Below are 17,568 nucleotides of genomic sequence, written 5' to 3'. Positions count from 1 at the left end.
TTGGACAAATGACCAGGGATGAGTATAAAAATATTGCTCGGGCATGCAGGAGTGAAATCAGGAAGGCCAAATCACACCTGGAGTTGCAGCTACCAAGAGATGTTAAGAGTAACAAGAAGGGTTTCTTCAAGTATGTTAGCAATAAGAAGAGAGTCAAGGATAGTGTGGGCCCCTTACTGAATGAGGGAGGCAACCTAGTGACAGAGGATGTGGAAAAAGCTAATGTACTCAATGTTTTTTTTTTGCCTCTGTCTTCACGAGCAAGATCAGCTCCCAGACTACTACACTGGGCAGCACAGCATGGGGAGGAGGTGACCAGCCCTCTGTGGAGAAAGAAGTGGTTCGGGACCATTTAGAAAAGCTGGATGAGCACATGTCCATGGGGCCGGATGCGTTGCATTCGAGAGTGGTAAAGGAGTTGGCGAATGTGATTGCACAGCCATTGGCCATTATCTTTTAAAACTCATGGTGATCGGGGGAGGTCCCGGATGACTGGAAAAAGGCTAATGTAGTGCCCATCTTTAAAAAAGGGAAGGAGGAGGATCCTGGAAACTACAGGCCAGTCAGCCTCACCTCAGTCCCTGGAAAAATCATGGAGCAGGTCCTCAAGGAATCAATTCTGAAGCACTTAGAGGAGAGGAAAGTGATCAGGAACAGTCAGCATGGATTCACCAAGGGCAAGTCATGCCTGACTAATCTAATTGCCTTCAATGATGAAATAACTGGCTCTGTGGATGAGGGGAAAGCAGTGGACGTGTTGTTCCTTGACTTTAGCAAAGCTTTTGACGCAGTCTCCCGCAGTATTCTTGCCAGTAAGTTAAAGAAGTATGGGCTGGATGAATGGACTATAAGGTGGATAGAAAGCTGGCTAGATTGTTGGGCTCAACGGGTAGTGATCAATGGCTCCATGTCTAGCTGGCCGCCGATATCAAGTGGAGTGCCCAAGGGTCGGTCCTCTGGCCTGTTTTGTTCAATATCTTCATTAATGATCTGGAGGATGGTGTGGATTGCACTCTCAGCAAGTTTGCAGATGACACTAAACTGGGAGGAGAGGTAAATATGCTGGCGGGTAGGGATAGGATACAGAGGGACCTAGACAAATTAGAGGATTGGGCCAAAAGAAATCTGATGAGGTTCAACAAGGACAAGTGCGGAGTCCTGCACTTAGGACGGAAGAATCCCATGCACTGCTACAGACTAGGGACCGAATGGCTAGGCAGCAGTCCTGCAGAAAAGGTCGTAGGGGTTACAGTGGACGAGAAGCTGGATATGAGTCAACAGTGTGCCCTTGTTGCCAAGAAGGCCAATGGCATTTTGGGCTGTATAAGTAGGGGCATTGCCAGCAGATCGAGGGACGTGATCGTTCCCCTCTATTCGACATTGGTGAGGCCTCATCTGGAGTACTGTGTCCAGTTTTGTGTCCCACACTACAAGAAGGATGTGGAAAAATTGGAAAGAGTCCAGCGGAGGGCAACAAAAATGATTAGGGGACTGGAACACATGACTTATGAGGAGAGGCTGAGGGAACTGGGGATGTTTAGTCTTCAGAAGAGAAGAATGAGGGGGGATTTGATAGCTGCTTTCAACTACCTGAAAGGGGGTTCCAAAGAGGATGGCTCTAGACTGTTCTCAGTGGTAGCAGATGACAGAACAAGGAGTAATGGTCTCAAGTTGCAGTGGGGGAGGTTTAAGTTGGATATTAGGAAAACCTTTTTCACTAGGAGGGTGGTGAAACACTGGAATGCGTTACCTAGGGAGGTGGTGGAATCTCCTTCCTTAGAAGTTTTTAAGGTCAGGCTTGACAAAGCCCTGTCTGGGATGATTTAGTTGGGGATTGGTCCTGCTTTGAGCAGGGGTTGGACTAGATGACCTCCTGAGGTCCCTTCCAACCCTGATATTCTTTGATTCTATGACTGGAGTCGGTGGCTTTCATTTACCCACAGAACAAGTACAGCCGAGGCAGCAGCAGCAGAGAAAGCTTCCCTCACGATTGTGCCTCAGTTCTGTTCCGGAGCAATCCTCCCTAAGGGTGTGAGCATAGTTTAGTGTCTGCATCCATTCAATTGTTGGCCCCTCTGATCTGCTAGGAAGAGGCGAGACTGTCTTGTTCACACGCATGCATTTGTGTGAGTGTGTGCGTGTGTGTGAATGGAAAGTACAAATGTTCTCTTCAGCTTTTGCCGGCTTCTGTGTATGCCAATGTTGCCTAGATACTTGAAGGAGAGAGCCACAGAAAACAATTTTTGGCTAAAATAAGTCGTCTTTGTTTTTGCAGATAAACTTTTAAGAGTACATGAAATAGTGATAGCAAATTCACCTGATGCCTAGTTGGAAGGTAATTCTAGGCTATTTCATATAATACCCTATCACTCATTTAACAGACAAATAGTTTTCATTTGGAACCAAAATCAGCTCTTTTTAATTAGTCTTATGTCTTTTCAAGACACACACAGAGGGTTTTGAATTTGAAAAGATGTGAATGTACATGGTGAGATGAATTAGAAACCCTTTATCATGCATACGCCAACTGCACACATTCTTGCATTATTTTAGTCTTTCTACATTTTAAATATCCCCTTTTGTAAACTGGATTGTCACAGCTTACAGGGTTGAATGAGGTTTTCAAAGCTCAATCATCTGAAAAAGACATTACCAAAAAAAAATTCAGGCTAAATGGTTGTTTGCAACTTTGATATTGTGTCAGCTTCATCTTTTGGTCCCTGAATAACCGAATGGTTATCAAGCTAGCAAAATGGAAGTAGAATTCACAAATACCTGATTTGGTGACAGCGAACACTGGAAGAGCAAGAAATGGTGGAAATTCAATTTAATAAATGAAGATAAATGTAATGAAGTAGAACAGAATTAGTTGCAGAAAGAAAAGGCACATCAATAAACAGACTTTGTGAAGACAGTTGGGCTGAAGGTGCAAGTAATGTCTACAGCATATTTTTTTGTTAAACATGCTGTTTCCAACTAATCGATTAGAATCAGTTGGCCAGATTCTGTTTTCAGTTTTATATGCATGGAGCCCTGTTTAAAGACTCATTGTGAGTTACTACAGAGAATTCTTTCCTGGGTATCTGGCTGGTGAATCTTGCCCACATGCTCAGGGTTCAGGTGATCGCCATATTTGGGGTCGGGAAGGAATTTTCCTCCAGGGCAGATTGGAAGAGGCCCTGGGGGTTTTTTGCCTTCCTCTGTAGCATGGGGCACGGGTCATTTGCTGGAGGATTCTCTGCACCTTGACGTCTTTAAACCATGATTTGAGGACTTCAGTAGCTCAGACATAGGTGAGAGGTTTATTGCAGGAGTGGGTGGGTGAGATTTGGTGGCCTCCATTGTGCAGGAGGTTAGACTAGATGATCATAATGGTCCCTTCTGACCTTAATATCTATGAATCTATGTGTTTGCCCCATTTAATTTCAGAGGGATATATGTAAAAAAGAGAACAGTGGATAAATCAGCTACAAGAATTAGAGCTGGGAAAATCCATTCACATTGAATAACTGATCAATTTTGCCCTTTTTTCTCTTCATCAACAAACGATGAAATTTTTGCTGATTAATTATTTAAAGCTTAATGAATATTTCATACAGATGGATTTCACATGCTTACTGTATATACTCTAAGTATGTTCTGTTAATTGTTACTTCTGTGGGTTTGGTCATCTTAGTTCCCTGGTATTGTTCCTCGTCCCTGACAGGATGAGTGTAAAGTGTATCCAGATACCACCATTATGGATATCCTAGAAATGCATTTAATAGTAAGAGGTCAAAGGTACTTTTTAAAAAAGTTATAGTCAGAGTATATACTAGAGTATAGTTAAGTACTGATGGAAAGGGGAAGAGAGGCGGGCTGAGCAGACTATCACTGAATTTTTTCTTTGAAGAAATTGGGATGATTTTGGGAAGAGAAACGAGATGGGGAGGGTTTCAGGAAGGAGTCAAAGGTAGGGAGGAGGCACTGGAGTTTTAGGCCCAGCATTCAGTGAGGTAGGTGAAGTAGAACTGTTTAGATAGAAACAAAGACAGTATTACTGAAGAGAAAGCAAACTGCATCTGAGTAGGGTGGATTGATTTAAATCAAAGCAATTTAAATCACTAAGTTTAATCATGATTTAAATCAGCAAGCAGGAAACCTTGATTTAAATCATCAATTGTAATCATGTTTTGCATTTGTACTTTTTAGTTATTTTCTTAAAGAAAGGTTGATTCTCATCAACTAGTAATCATTAAAACATATTTATTTGCTATTAAATATAGTCTTTACACAATTTGGAACTATTTTTTGCTAACCTGAAAGATACAGTGTATTCATATACATTTATGAAAGCAGCTTAATCACGCTTTAGATTCTTAATTTTTACATTTTTATTTTACAAATTTGTGCATGATGCACTTCTTACTTATTTTATGATGTTTAATTTTTTTGATTTATGATTTATGTCAAGCTCTACCTGGATGGAAATTCAAATTAAGTTAAAAATGCACAAAAACAGCTCTTAGTCTTATTTAATAAAAAAAAGTTAATCTTAAATATTCTGCAAACATAAGAAAAGTTTATCAAAGTTTATTAAAACATGTTCTGCATTTAAAACTGATTAATTAAATAAAGGAAGTATTATCTGGAGTTAGTGAATTGAACTGATTATTTTTGGTCACTATGTCCTTCAAGATTTTAGAACTAGTAGATCTCATCCTCTCATAGCTGGAAGAGGAAAACAAGCTTTCCTGTTGTTTCAACTCACAAATGGTTTCTTAACTTTGAATGAACTAGTTGTTGAATTGCTAGGTGTTAAACTGAAATGAAGAAAATATTCTCTCTGCAACTGTAGAAGAGTGTGCTGCTGTCAAAGCTGGTTTAGCTTGTCAACAACCTCAGGTTCTAGATGCTTAGCCTGTGACTTCCACCAATTCAATGGTTTGACTTTCTTTCAAACTTGACAGCAAATATGTACTACTTGATATATTTGTATTTAATTTGTTATTTAAATAGATTATAATAAGTTTAGACCTTAACACAAGTTGTCATTTTAAAATTTAATTTTAAGTAGGTTTAAAAATAAACTTGTATTTAATTTAAATTTAAAAATAATATTTTTTAAAAATTATCACTTTTTATCCAACCTGCATCGATGGCAATCTATGTAGTCCCAGGTCTTCCCCCAGAGACTATCACCAGCATGGAATCAGGAGCAAAGATAGTTGAGTAAGTTGGGATGAATCGGGGTTGAGGAATGACACTATGAACAGAGTGGTAAAGGATCCCATAAGTGGAAAGAATACTGTTGACAATGGAGATCATCAGATTAGTGGAGGGGAGGGAATAAGGGAACAATTTTGCTTTAATAGAATCCCATCCTTTTGTGCTGGATCAAGATAAATATGATTTTATCCTCTGATCTGAACAAGAACATGAAAAGACCTGCAGAGGGCTCACAGACGGCCTTAAGTATTAGCTATCTGCACATGAAACTGTTTATGATAAACAAGTACATATAGCAACCCTATGATTCCATTTAAATATTAATTGATGCCCTACAGAATTCTCCTCAGTTGCATCAAATCCCAGAAGTTCTTCAATGCACAACAGATTGCATTTCTTACAGTGCAAGTGAAACTTGTCTAGGGGGTTGATGAAAATGGGATTTGGAAGCAGTTTGTATCATCTGAATTTCAACAGTTCAGGGACTAAAAATGCTGTCTGAGACCTGTCATCATTTGTAAGGAACTATGGAAATTCTGGGAGAAGGATGATCTTATGATTAAGGCACAAAGCTGCAAGTAAAGAGGTTTGTGTCCAATTCCCAGCGCTGTAACAGAACACCTGTCCAAGACATTTAACCTCTCTATGTCTGAGTTTCCTCATTGGGAAGATGATAATATCCAACCATGTGAAGTACTAAAGTAAAGAAAAATTCATTAATGTATGTAGATCTCTATATCTTAGATAGTAGAAATTCTAGAAGTGCAGCCTATTATTAATAATTAGGGATTTCCGAGGGAGTTAGACTTGGTCTTCAACTTTCTTTAACTCTATACATGAATTATATACATTATTAAACACAAAACTCTCTGGATTATGGCAGAAAGCAGTCATACTGTGTAAAGGAGACTTGAAGTCTTTGTATTCTGTTTCCATTTTGTTGTGTACATAAGTTCAAGAAAGACTCAATATACTTGAACATCTTCCATGGCAATATTTTCAAACACCATATGTTATTGTATTTGCACTTACTATCTTCTCAGCCATCACCATTCTCTAAACCAGTGGTTTTCAAACGTTTTTTCTGGGGACCTAGTTGAAGAAAATTGTTGATGCCCACGACCCAGTGGAGCTGGGGATGAGGGGTTTGGGGTGTGGGAGGGGGCTCAGGGCTGGGGCAGAGGGTTGGGGTGCAGGCGGGGGTCAGGCTCTGGGGTGGGGGTGAAGGCTCTGGGATGGGGCCAGGCTGAGGGGTTTGGGGTGCAGGAAGGGGTTCCGGGTTTGGGGACGGCTCAGGGCTGGGGCACAGGATCGGGGTGAGGACTTACCTCCGGAAGCTCCCGGTCAGTGGTACAGCCAGGGTGCAAAGGTAGGCTTTCCACATGTCCTGGCACCGCGGACTGCGCTGTGCCTGAAGCGGCCAGCAGCAGGTCCAGCTCCTAGGCAGAGGTACACAAGCAGCTCTGCGCAGCTCTGGCCTGCAGGCACCGCCCCTCTCCCCCCCCCCCCCAGGTCCCATTGGCCAGGAACTAGCCAATGGGGGTGCGGACCCGGTGCTCAGGGCAGGGGCAGTGTGTGAAGCCCCGTGGCCCCCTTGCCTAGAAGCTGGCTGCTTCCAGGACGCAGCACGGTGTTGAAGCAGGTAGGCGCTGGCCTACCTTAGCTAGGCAGCACCGCCAACGGGCCTTTTAATGTCCTGGTTGGCGGTGCTGACTAGAGCCGCTAGGGTCCCTGGGTGCTGAGCAAGATGACCCGAACTTTGAAAAACACTGCTCTAAACAGTCCTCACCTGGGCTATATATTGTGATTTTTTTTTTTGAACCTCTTGAAATAAAGTCTGGTAGTGGATATATTCACTTGTTATTGAGATAACGTAAGAACCAATGGAAGAGGTCTTTAAATATAAATATTAATTACAAAATGAACTCAACTTCTGCAAACACCTCATAGCTCAGCCAAGGAATCCAAACTACAGGAGGTGTTTGGTGGTGGTTGATGTTTGTGTTTGGATGGGGAATTTAAAGGGAGGGTTGTTGAGAGTGCCATTTTGTTGGACATTTTGGGGTTACCTGCAAGTTTTTGTTTTACTGTGTGAAAGGCACCTTTTAAAAATTGGAATACTGTAAATAAAAATTAAATAATTACACTCAAAATCCTTCACACACTCAAAATCCCTCACTGAATACACTGGATTCAGCCTAACTTGTCTAATTGGAGCCTTTCTAAAGGCAACAGTTGTAGGACTTCTGAAGCAGACAATTGAAAGATAAGGTATATTCTCTGGTTATACTTGCATGTACAACTGTTACAGAAGGAGTTACTGCGAATAATGGACAGGATAATGGAAAGAACAATACCTGGTTCTAGCAGCTTAATACTGCTAGTACATAGTTTTAAGGATTTACCCTGTCTGTTTCACTCAACCAAGAAATGATTTGACTTAGTAATACTGTACGTGAAGAGACTTATTTCTTTATGCACTAATGATGAATCTGTACCTGCCCTCAACTTAGGGATTGGTTTCTGTGTAAACTGGAAGAAACTCAGTTATTTGAAAAACCTGTTTCTCATATAGTCACTCTAAATGGGATCCAAGAGAACTCATGAGCAAAAACAAAAGAAGCAGTTGATACCAAGTGGAACTAGAAGAGCTGGGCAGATGCACTCAGGCCTCTGAAGCTCTTTGTTCGTGCAGAAAAGCCCTGGGGAAGTGGCTTTACAGTTATGCTGCAAAATGGTGTGTGCGCCTCCTTGTTTAATACTGACATTTTACTGCAGGATCACTCCCAATGGGATTCTCTACTGCCACTGGCAAGTTAGGAGTATGAACTGTTAGACTAGTCTCAGCATTCTTGTTCTGAGTGGCTGCCAGGTCCAATAATGTAAATGTGATCTTAAAGAAAAAAAATAGAATACAATTGAAAATAATCACTACTCTTGAATAATAATTGTGTGTTGCAAAAGTATTCCTGTCAAGATAGCCACAGCTAGTGATGTCACTGCTTCGTTAAATTGTATGCATGGTAGGAAGAGTGGGGAAATTGCAACATTGTGGATTGTGAGTTTAAGATTTGCCTCACTGTATTGGACCACTGATCCAAGCAATCAATCCTCAGAACTCATTGCCATGGGATATTGTGAAGACCAAAAGTGTAACTGGATTCAAAAAAGAATTAGATAAGTTCATGGAGAATAGGTCCATCAGTGACTATTAGCCAAGATGGTCAGGGACACAATCCCATGCTCTGAATGCCCCTAAAACTAATTCCAGAATCTGGGACTGGACAACAAGGGATGGATCACTCAAAATTGCCCTGATCTGTTCATTCCTTCTGAAGCATCTGGCACTGCCCACTGTAAGAAACAGGATACTAGGCTAGATGGACCATTGGTTTGAGCTAATATGACTGTTCATATATTCTTATCCTGCCAATTGCACTGCAGCGTAGGATGAAGGAAATATCTATATCTTTTATGACTATTATGGGTACTTCAGTTTACCTGCATGATTTTATGGCTACATGGAGTTGAATCAAAAGGTGCTGTTAGGAAGAACAAGCAGGTGACAAAACAATGGTCAGAGGTAAGATGCTTTTCGGATAAACTTGAGGGGAGTGAGAAAATAGTGGCTGGATTATTAAATGGGAAGATGCTATTTTCAGGCGCCAGTCAAAGTTACATAGCTGGTTTGCCACGGCTGAGGGTCTAAGATCAAGAGAACACTAAACAATTAAAAACTTGTCCTCTAGCAAGGGAGGGAGGCTCAGACCTCAGTCTGTTCATGGAGAGGCAACAGACTGACCCGCAGTCCCTGCGGGATGGGTCTGGGGCAGGTAGGCTTGCCCAAGCTTTGAGAAAAATGAAAAGCTTTAGGTAAGAGCCAGGCTTTTTGTTGTTTTTAACCCTTTTCTCTCATTGCTGTGTACTGTTGGGTGGATACGTTTGTTTTGGCAAAGCTGTTTTAAGTCACATTAATCATCTGTTGGTCACAAGCTCCTGGAAGAAAGTTTCTTGCATGGGCTAAATGCAGTTGGGTCTGTCATGTTAGTGCATTTGGGAAATGGAGGCTGTAACACAGAGACCCAGTTCTCAAGTGGTTGAACTGCTGGGTTCCACCTTGTAAGAGATGAAGAAAGCAAAGCCTGTCACCTGAGGGTGCACTTGTGAGGTAATGGAAAGGGATCAAAGGCCTTAGCTCTCCCTGTAACCATGCCAAGTGGTCAATACTCAAATCTTTTCCCGAAGGAAAGCAAAAAAAAACCAACCCCTCTCTGCACCAGATCAGTTGGGCAGTGTGTACTCTGTACTCTTTCCTCCTTTTTCCATAGTTCACTTGTATTTTTACAGAGAGCACTGTAATGTACTTTGCCTGTCTTGCATCTTTCTTATTAAACAAATCTCCAATTGTTTTTATGGTAATACATATATATATATATATATATATATATATATATATATATATATATATATATATATATATTTTCTATCTCCACAGGAAATGGTGTTTAAATGAAACCGCACTTCAGTCAGATTTAGAAATTACAGGTGTAGTTTACACATTTTGACCCATCCAGTTGTCCTAGATGGATGCTGTATTAAAATTAGAGGTAACAGCAGTAGACACAAAGGTGTCCAGCATCCTGCTGAATCTGCCTTCTGAGTTTAAAAGCTCAGATAGTACCAAAAGTCAGCATCTCTCTTTAATGGGAGGGGATCAGAGATGTGATGTCTGACTTTGGGAGATAATTGGCCGCATAAGCCCCATAAGTTATTTGTGTATTTGAATTACGCTTGCAACTTGGTGTTGGAGGGAAGCTGTTTGTTCTACGTTACCCTTTAGGTGCCCTGTGCATTAGTGCTCTACTGCAGTATCTCTGTAAAAGGTAGGCAGTTTGCAAGGTCATGGGAGTGGGGAGAGGACAAATGTCATAGCTACTGGAGCTGTTCTCAGTCCTGCAGCCTGGGGGGAAATGGGATATTCATGGTGGGTCTGTGTTGTGGGATTGCAGATATGGTTGGAGATAAAGGGAAAGAAGAGATTGTTGTTAGTGGGCTGCTGTATGTATTTTCTTTTATTCATATTATAAGGTGGAGACTGTTGAGAATTGCTGCAAATTGCTCTAAGGAAACTGTTTTCTCAGTATCTACTGTACTCAATGACTATTAATACACTGTTCCTAATTATGGTAAATAGTAATCCCTGTTCACTTCCCAATGTAAATTGATCGGTAGGGAATTCACAAAGCACCCCTGGCTGACAAAGTAACATTTCTCAATTAGTCTTTCACTGTCTTATCTGGCTGGCCTACAGAGACAGGAATGCAGAAAAGTAAACTCTGTGTAACTGGGAAAAATATTGTATGACTTTAAAGCCAAATAAAGTAGAGATACTATGGAAGATTCTGAGCCCAGTATTGAAATCAGTATTAATCAGGTGGGAGAGAAAATTGGATTCTTTTGGATTCCCGTCTTTTTAAGATTAAATAAAAGTAAAATAATTATACTTTACAAAACATTGTAACCCTATAACCCTATCCCTGAATCTTCTCTATCCCCAAAAGGTGCAGGGTGGAAGCAAAGCCACTTTTTAGCTACTGTTCTTATTCAAGTAGTGCCCCTATGGGTGCTCCACTTAAGGTATGCCTGTGCCCCATTCTGCTTTGATCAGAGATTTTCCTTAGCAGTGCCCGTTTGGCCCACGCATGTGCCATTGATATCCTCCTGCCTGCACCAAGGCTATATCAGGCTGCACGAGCAAACTGCCCTCAGTTCCTTCTCATCCGCCTTGCCAATTGCTACTCAAGGGTTGGTCATACCAAGAGGTATTTTCTGCCACAAGGACAGCACTTTCTCTGTTCTTGGACTTTGGTCTTCAGTTGAATGTGGAAAAATCCACACTGACTCCTGTTCAGAACTTGTGATTTACAGGGGAATCCCTGTATTCCTTAGCATCCAGGGCCTTCCTTTCCATGGACAGACTCATGATGAGCATGTCTACACTTGCAGATGTAGAGCACTTTGAGTTAAACCTGCCTTCAGAGAGCACAGTAGCTTGACAAAGCCCTGGCTGGGATGAGTTAATTGGGGATTGGTCCTGCTTTGAGCAGGGGGTTGGACTAGATGATCTCCCGAGGTCCCTTCCAACCCTGATATTCTATGATATTACCAAACCTTAGCAGAACCAGTCAAGGGAGCCCCCAGACTTCAGTGAGAAACTGTACTCAACTTCTCGGTCACGTGGCGGCTTGCACCTCCATGACAGAGCATGCAAGGTTATGCCTTTGCTGCTTCCAGGGTGGCTCAGATCAGTTTACTTGCCAAACAGATATAGTCTAGACAAGCAAGTGTCAATTCCCCAGCTGGTGAAGCATTCCCTACACTGGTGGAAGGTCTATCACAATGTAGGGGGTGAGGGTTCCCTTCCTCCAACTGACGCCAACGGTAACCGTGACCGCAGACACATCTCTGTTAGGATGAGGGGTGCACCTTGACACTTAACGGTGCAGGACAGATTGTCACCCCAGGAAACCACCCTTCACACCAACCTGTTGGAGCCCAGCACCGTCAGAAATGCATGCCGTAATTTTTTGCCTCTTATCAGGCACAGGTATATCAAGGTCATGATATACAACATGGCCTGCGTGTTCTATATCAACTGACAGAGAGGAGTGAGATCCCTTTCCCACTGCACCAAAGCGTTATGGTTATGGAACTGGTGCATAAAATATCACATTGGAATTTCAGCAATGTATCTTCCGGGCAGACAAAATGTCACAGCCAACATTCTCAAAAGGTGTTTTTCCCAAGACTATGAATGGGAGTTGGATCCCCAGGTCCTGGTCGGCATTTTTCAGATTTGGAGGTTTCCAAATGTGGACTTCTTTGCCACTGCGGTGAAAAAAAAAAAAGTCATCTATTTTGTTCAAGGGTGGGTTTAGATTGCAATTCCTTGGAGGACGTCTTCCTTCTTCCCTGGATGGGGAAGCTGTTTTATGCTTTTTCACCCAACATCTCTGATTCTCAGTGGTGAACAAAATCAGACAGGTCAAGATCAGTCATTCTAATTGCCTCAACGTGGTAAAGACATGCATGGTTTCCTTACCTGCTCCACCCAGCTCTTTATCCACTGGCAAATCTTCCAGTCATTCCCCAACTTCTCTCCCAGGCCGCCAGTGGAAGGCTGCTTCCCAATCTGAGCATTTGCTGCCTCAAGGCGTGGCTCCTCAATGGTTTGCTGGGCTCAGGAGTGAAAGTAAGTCTAGGGACTTACCGGTACAGGGCTGGGCTGGGGCTGGCTCTGGCCCCCGGAAGGGGCGGGGCCTTGAGCGGAAGGGGCAGAGCTGGGGGTCAGAGCCAGCCCTGGCCCAACCTGTACTGGCAAGTGCCTCCTTCCCCTCCCTTCCCCCCTGCCAGGGTAACAGCAGCAGCTGGGGGCTCTGGCAGCAGTTTAAAGAGCCCTGGGCGGTAGCGGCGGCTGGAGCTCTGGGCCCTTTAAATCGTCCCTGGAGCCTGTCGGAGCCCTGGGGAAGCGGCGGCGGGTCTCCGGGGATGATTTAAAGGGTCCAGAGCTTGGCCGCCGCTACCACCCCAGGCCCTTTAAATCGCCGTCCCAGCCCCCCCGCCGCTTCCCCTGTGCTCCAGCAGCAGGGCTCTGGCAGCAATTTAAAGGACCGGGGGCTCCAGCTGCTGCTGGGAGCCGCAGGCCCTTTAAATTGCACCTGGGGAAGCCGATCCAGCCCAGTACGGCGCACCGGCTTACTTTCACCTCTGGCTGGGCTACAGTCATCCTCTTCTGCAAAGGTACAACACATATTGCTAAATAGTAGAAGCCATCGGACTGTAGAGGACTGACTTGCCCATGTGACTTCAGCTTGTAGCTGTGATTCTACACAAGGGGTGAGAGGGGTTTCCACCCACAAGAGAGAAACTATATAAGCCCCTGGAAATCCCTCCATTTTGTCTTCAGCTGGCTCAAGAGAGAGCCTCTCCACCCCAAAGGATGCCTTGTTGTTTAAATAGTAGGAAAGATTCTACCAGAAATACTTACTTTCAAAAGTGGAGAAGATTTAATCACTGGGGTGAATTCCAGAATGCTGTCCCTGAATCTGCCTCGCTTCTGCTCATTCTGGAATACCTGTTGCAACTAAAAAAAACCAGGATTGTCACTGAATTCCCTGAAGGTTCATCTAGCTGTCCTAACAGCTTTTCATACCATTATTGAGGGGCTCTCCCTGTCTGCTCACCTTGCAACCACAAGATTCTTGAAAGGTCTGAGAATTTCTTCCCACAAATGAAAGTCCCTCCCCAGCTGTCTGTGAATGTGGTTCTTAAAAGTCATATGAAGTCTCCTTTTGAACCAATGGAGACCTCCTCCTTATTGAATTTGTCTATGAAAACAGCCTTCCGAGTGGCTATTACCTCCAGAGTTGGAGAGATTGGGGCATTAACGGCAGGCTCTACTTTCACAATATTTTACCAGGATTAAGGTTTCCCTAGAATCCCAGGTTTCTTCCTAAAGTGTCTTCTGAGTTTTATCTAAATCGGGTCATTTACCTACCAATTTTCTTTCTGAAACTGCACAATTCCAACAGAGAGACTGTTCTCAATACTCCAGATGTCAGGAGGGCATTCTAGATATAACTAAACTATTTCATAAATCCCCTAGACTGTTGGTTTCGTTTGCAGACAGATCAAAGGTTCTGCCATTCCTAGCCAATGGCTCTCAGAATAGATTTCTGGGTGTATTATACTTTGTTACAGTGCTGCCAACAACCCCCACACCCTTCCCCCAGCTGCCGTGTCAGCTCATTCAATGAGGTCACAATCTACGTCTGTGGCTCTACTTAAAAAGACCCAATTTCTGAGTTCTGCAGAACTGCTACATGGTCTTCTGTACATCCCTTCTCCCGACACTATGCCTTAGTGAATGCTTCCAGATGTGATACAGCAGTTGGCAGTGCAGCTCTTTCCTTTGTAATGACCTCTACTCCAAAGCTCCCCACCCCGCTTATGGGGATACTGTTTGGGAGTCACCGGAAGTGGAACGCCCATAGGGACACTACCCAAAGAAGAACGAGAGGTTACTCCCCCTGTGCAGTAACTGTAGTTCTTTCAGATGTGTGTCCCTATGGGTGATTCATTACCTGCCCTCCTTCCCTCTGCTTTGGAGTTTCCTTCTGAGACTCAGTGGTGGACAAGGTACTGAGGGCAGTTCACTCGCACAGCCTGATATAGCCTTGGTGCAGGGCACGAGCATATCAACAGCACATGCATGGGCCAAACGGATACTGCTAATGAAATTCTCCAATAGAAGGCACGTGGAGCACACATGCACCTGAAGGGGAGCATCCATAGGGGGACAAATCTCGAAGAACTACAGTTACTGCACAGGGTGAGTAACCTCACTCTGTTCTCAGGGCTGCAATAGCATTCACTGTATTTGCAGTCCTGAAGAGCACTGGGGCACAGTGAACCCCAGCAGAGCTGGGCTCTGTGCATGCCCATAGTACAGACTCCCTAACTCAGGCTTTCCACATATAGAGGAAGCACACAAATTCCCCTGAGGGAGGGCTTCCAGCAGCCGCCCCTGATGGAGCAAGATTTGCCTTTTTGTGTCTATAGTATTGCAATGTACTGATCTGATTGACAAATGCTAGAACATCCTAGATTTGGTGCAAAGCAGAGGAAGCGTAAAAACATGACTCAGCCATTTTATCAGTTGAAAACCTTCAGGGTTATTACTTGGCATTTCCATTTTCTAGTAGTGGTTTGTTTCTGATCTTAAACGGCGCACCCAAAGGGAGGGAGCCGTGTTGCATAGTGCAAGGTAATAATTACCATACTAATAACTGTGATGACGTACATGATCATCAGCTAAGCTAACTCTGTATGCTTATATGAAATGCAAATTGAAATTCTATGAGTGATTATGTGGAGGAAAAAAAACAGATTTTTGTTGTTGTTGTTCTGTCTGTACTGCACTTGGAAAGACAACAGATAAAGGAATGATTTTATCTTTAATCTTGGAAGTGGGAAAGGGCTTGCTTATCATTGACAGTAATTTGTATACTAACTTGAAGAATGTTCTAATGAAAAGACCTGAATCCATTGCTGTGTAGGGAATCAGCTGCTCAGTGTCACAGCTCAGGAAATAAGGTGATGATACTGTACACGTGAAGTATATTGCAGCACTCAGGCTGTCAGACAATTGTATCCTGGAAACAGGGTTTGTTTGTTTTTATAATTATGTTGTCCCTTCATCAGATTGTTAGAATTATTGCTAAGAAACAGAACTGTATGCCTGCCAGAAATGGAAACCTTTACAAATACATTTTGTTTTAGTATTCACCTTTTTTCTTATAGGAAAAATTGAGGGGCAAGTAGAGTGGGTCTTCCTAAAACAATCTTTATTCAACTTACTTTGATTTATATGTAAAAATCTAAGATAGATAGCATTGATCAGTTTGACATGTTTCTCCCTTTCCTCTGTTACGTTTCCAAATGTACTTATGTCTGGAAAATTAAAACCCCCTCAAGTCATTTATAGTACAGAAGGCAATGAGACATATTCTAGGGATCTGAAGGAAGCACCTGACAAGTAGGAGTTGCAATAGTTTGTGTTAGTCAAGAAACCAGCATCTTTAGTACAAATGCTGGGGAGTTATAAATAGCAGCATGAATTAAATGAGTGAAAAATGGAAGTGTTTCATCAGTTCTTGGCTGTTGGCGTGTACTTTATTTTTTTTTAATCATAGGGAACTACAGTTTTAAAATATATATATGCTTAGCACTTTGTATCTTCAAAGCATTTCATCACCATTAACCACTTAGGTCAGGGGAGCTAGCGCCCTCACAATGGAAATATTGTGGGGGCTCTGCCCCTGCATAAACTTGCATATGCCTGGGGGGGAAGCAGGAGACAAGTAGGACCCAGAGAGGCTGGAGCAAGCCACCGCAAGGGCTAGGGAGCAGGGAACAGGACCCGGAGGGGCTGGAGTGGCTGCTGCAGGGCCCAGGATTGGGCTGAAATGCTCCCAGGATCAGGTAGGAACCCCTGGGACCCAACTTCCCAACTGGAGCCAGCTGCCTGCCCCTCACCAAGTTTCTGTACCTCCCCTTAGTCCCCCTCCGATCTGTCTGCCCCCCATTTCCAGGCACTGACATAGGTCCAAATCAGCCAAACATTCATACTCATGTGACTTTACCCATTGAATTCAATGGGATGTAAAATTATTCCTATACGTAAATGTTGGCAGAATCAGGCAAAGACTGGGGTGTCATCTTTGCCTTCTAGGAATAACTCCCATGTTCATTTTCTTTGCACACAACCAGGGTAGCCCCCGTGGCTTCTTTTTCCTGTGTGCTCCTTTCCTGGTCACGTTGTATGTAAGTGTGCATCTGTTTTGTTAGGTTACAGAGCTTAATTAATATCCTGACAGAGAAATACCTATTTCTTACCTCCTGTCTGGAGGAAAACTTGTTTTTCACATTTGCAGGTGATTAATACCTTAATACACACTTTAAAACATATTTTCAGTACACATACATAACTCCTTACATAGTATCTATATGTACAGCTCACAACAATATTAAGGACCAGGGTGACACCGGCTTTCCTTTTAGACTTCACATAATGTTTTTTGGTGAACCAAAATGTACATACTGTACCAGTTCCTGTAACCCCTTGCTAGTTGGCATTAAGGGCTTCTTGGGTCACAAAGCTGTGAAACGGAGAAGATAACTGACTTGCCTAAGAGCTGGAATTAGAATTTGGGAATACAGTAGAACCTCAGAATTACGAACACCAGAGTTACAAACTGACCAGACAACCACACACCTCATTTGGAACTGGAAGTATGCAACCAGGCAGCAGCAAAGACCAAAAAAAAAAAAAAAGGAAATACAGTACAATACAGTGTTAAACGTAAACTACTAAAAAATAAAGGGAAAGCAGCATTTTTCTTCTGCATAGTAAAGTTTCAAAGCTGTATTAAGTCAATGTTCAGTTGTAAACTTTTGAAAGAACCACGATAACATTTTGTTCAGAGTTATGAACATTTCAGAGTTACGAACAACCTCCTTTCCTGAGGTGTTCGTAACTCTGAGGTCCTGCTATACTTGATTGCCATGTCCATTCTTAGTCCTCTAGACCATACGGCCTTTCTTCGTGCAACACTGTTTTTTCTAAAGTGAAATTTGTCATAGCGGGAAGGTCCCACTCAGTGAGTGGGCCACTGCGCTACTCTCTAAACAAAGCAGATGCATAGCACGGCTGCCATCCTCTCTGTGCTTCTGCAGTGATGGCCTTTTGTGCTTGTTCTGAATAGGTCAATGTGGAGAAGAAGCTTTGGGGACAGGCCA

The sequence above is a fragment of the Eretmochelys imbricata genome, chromosome 1 (genome assembly GCF_965152235.1).
Source record: "Eretmochelys imbricata isolate rEreImb1 chromosome 1, rEreImb1.hap1, whole genome shotgun sequence".
Taxonomy (NCBI): Eukaryota; Metazoa; Chordata; order Testudines; family Cheloniidae; genus Eretmochelys; species Eretmochelys imbricata.
This window is presented reverse-complemented; position numbering follows the sequence as displayed.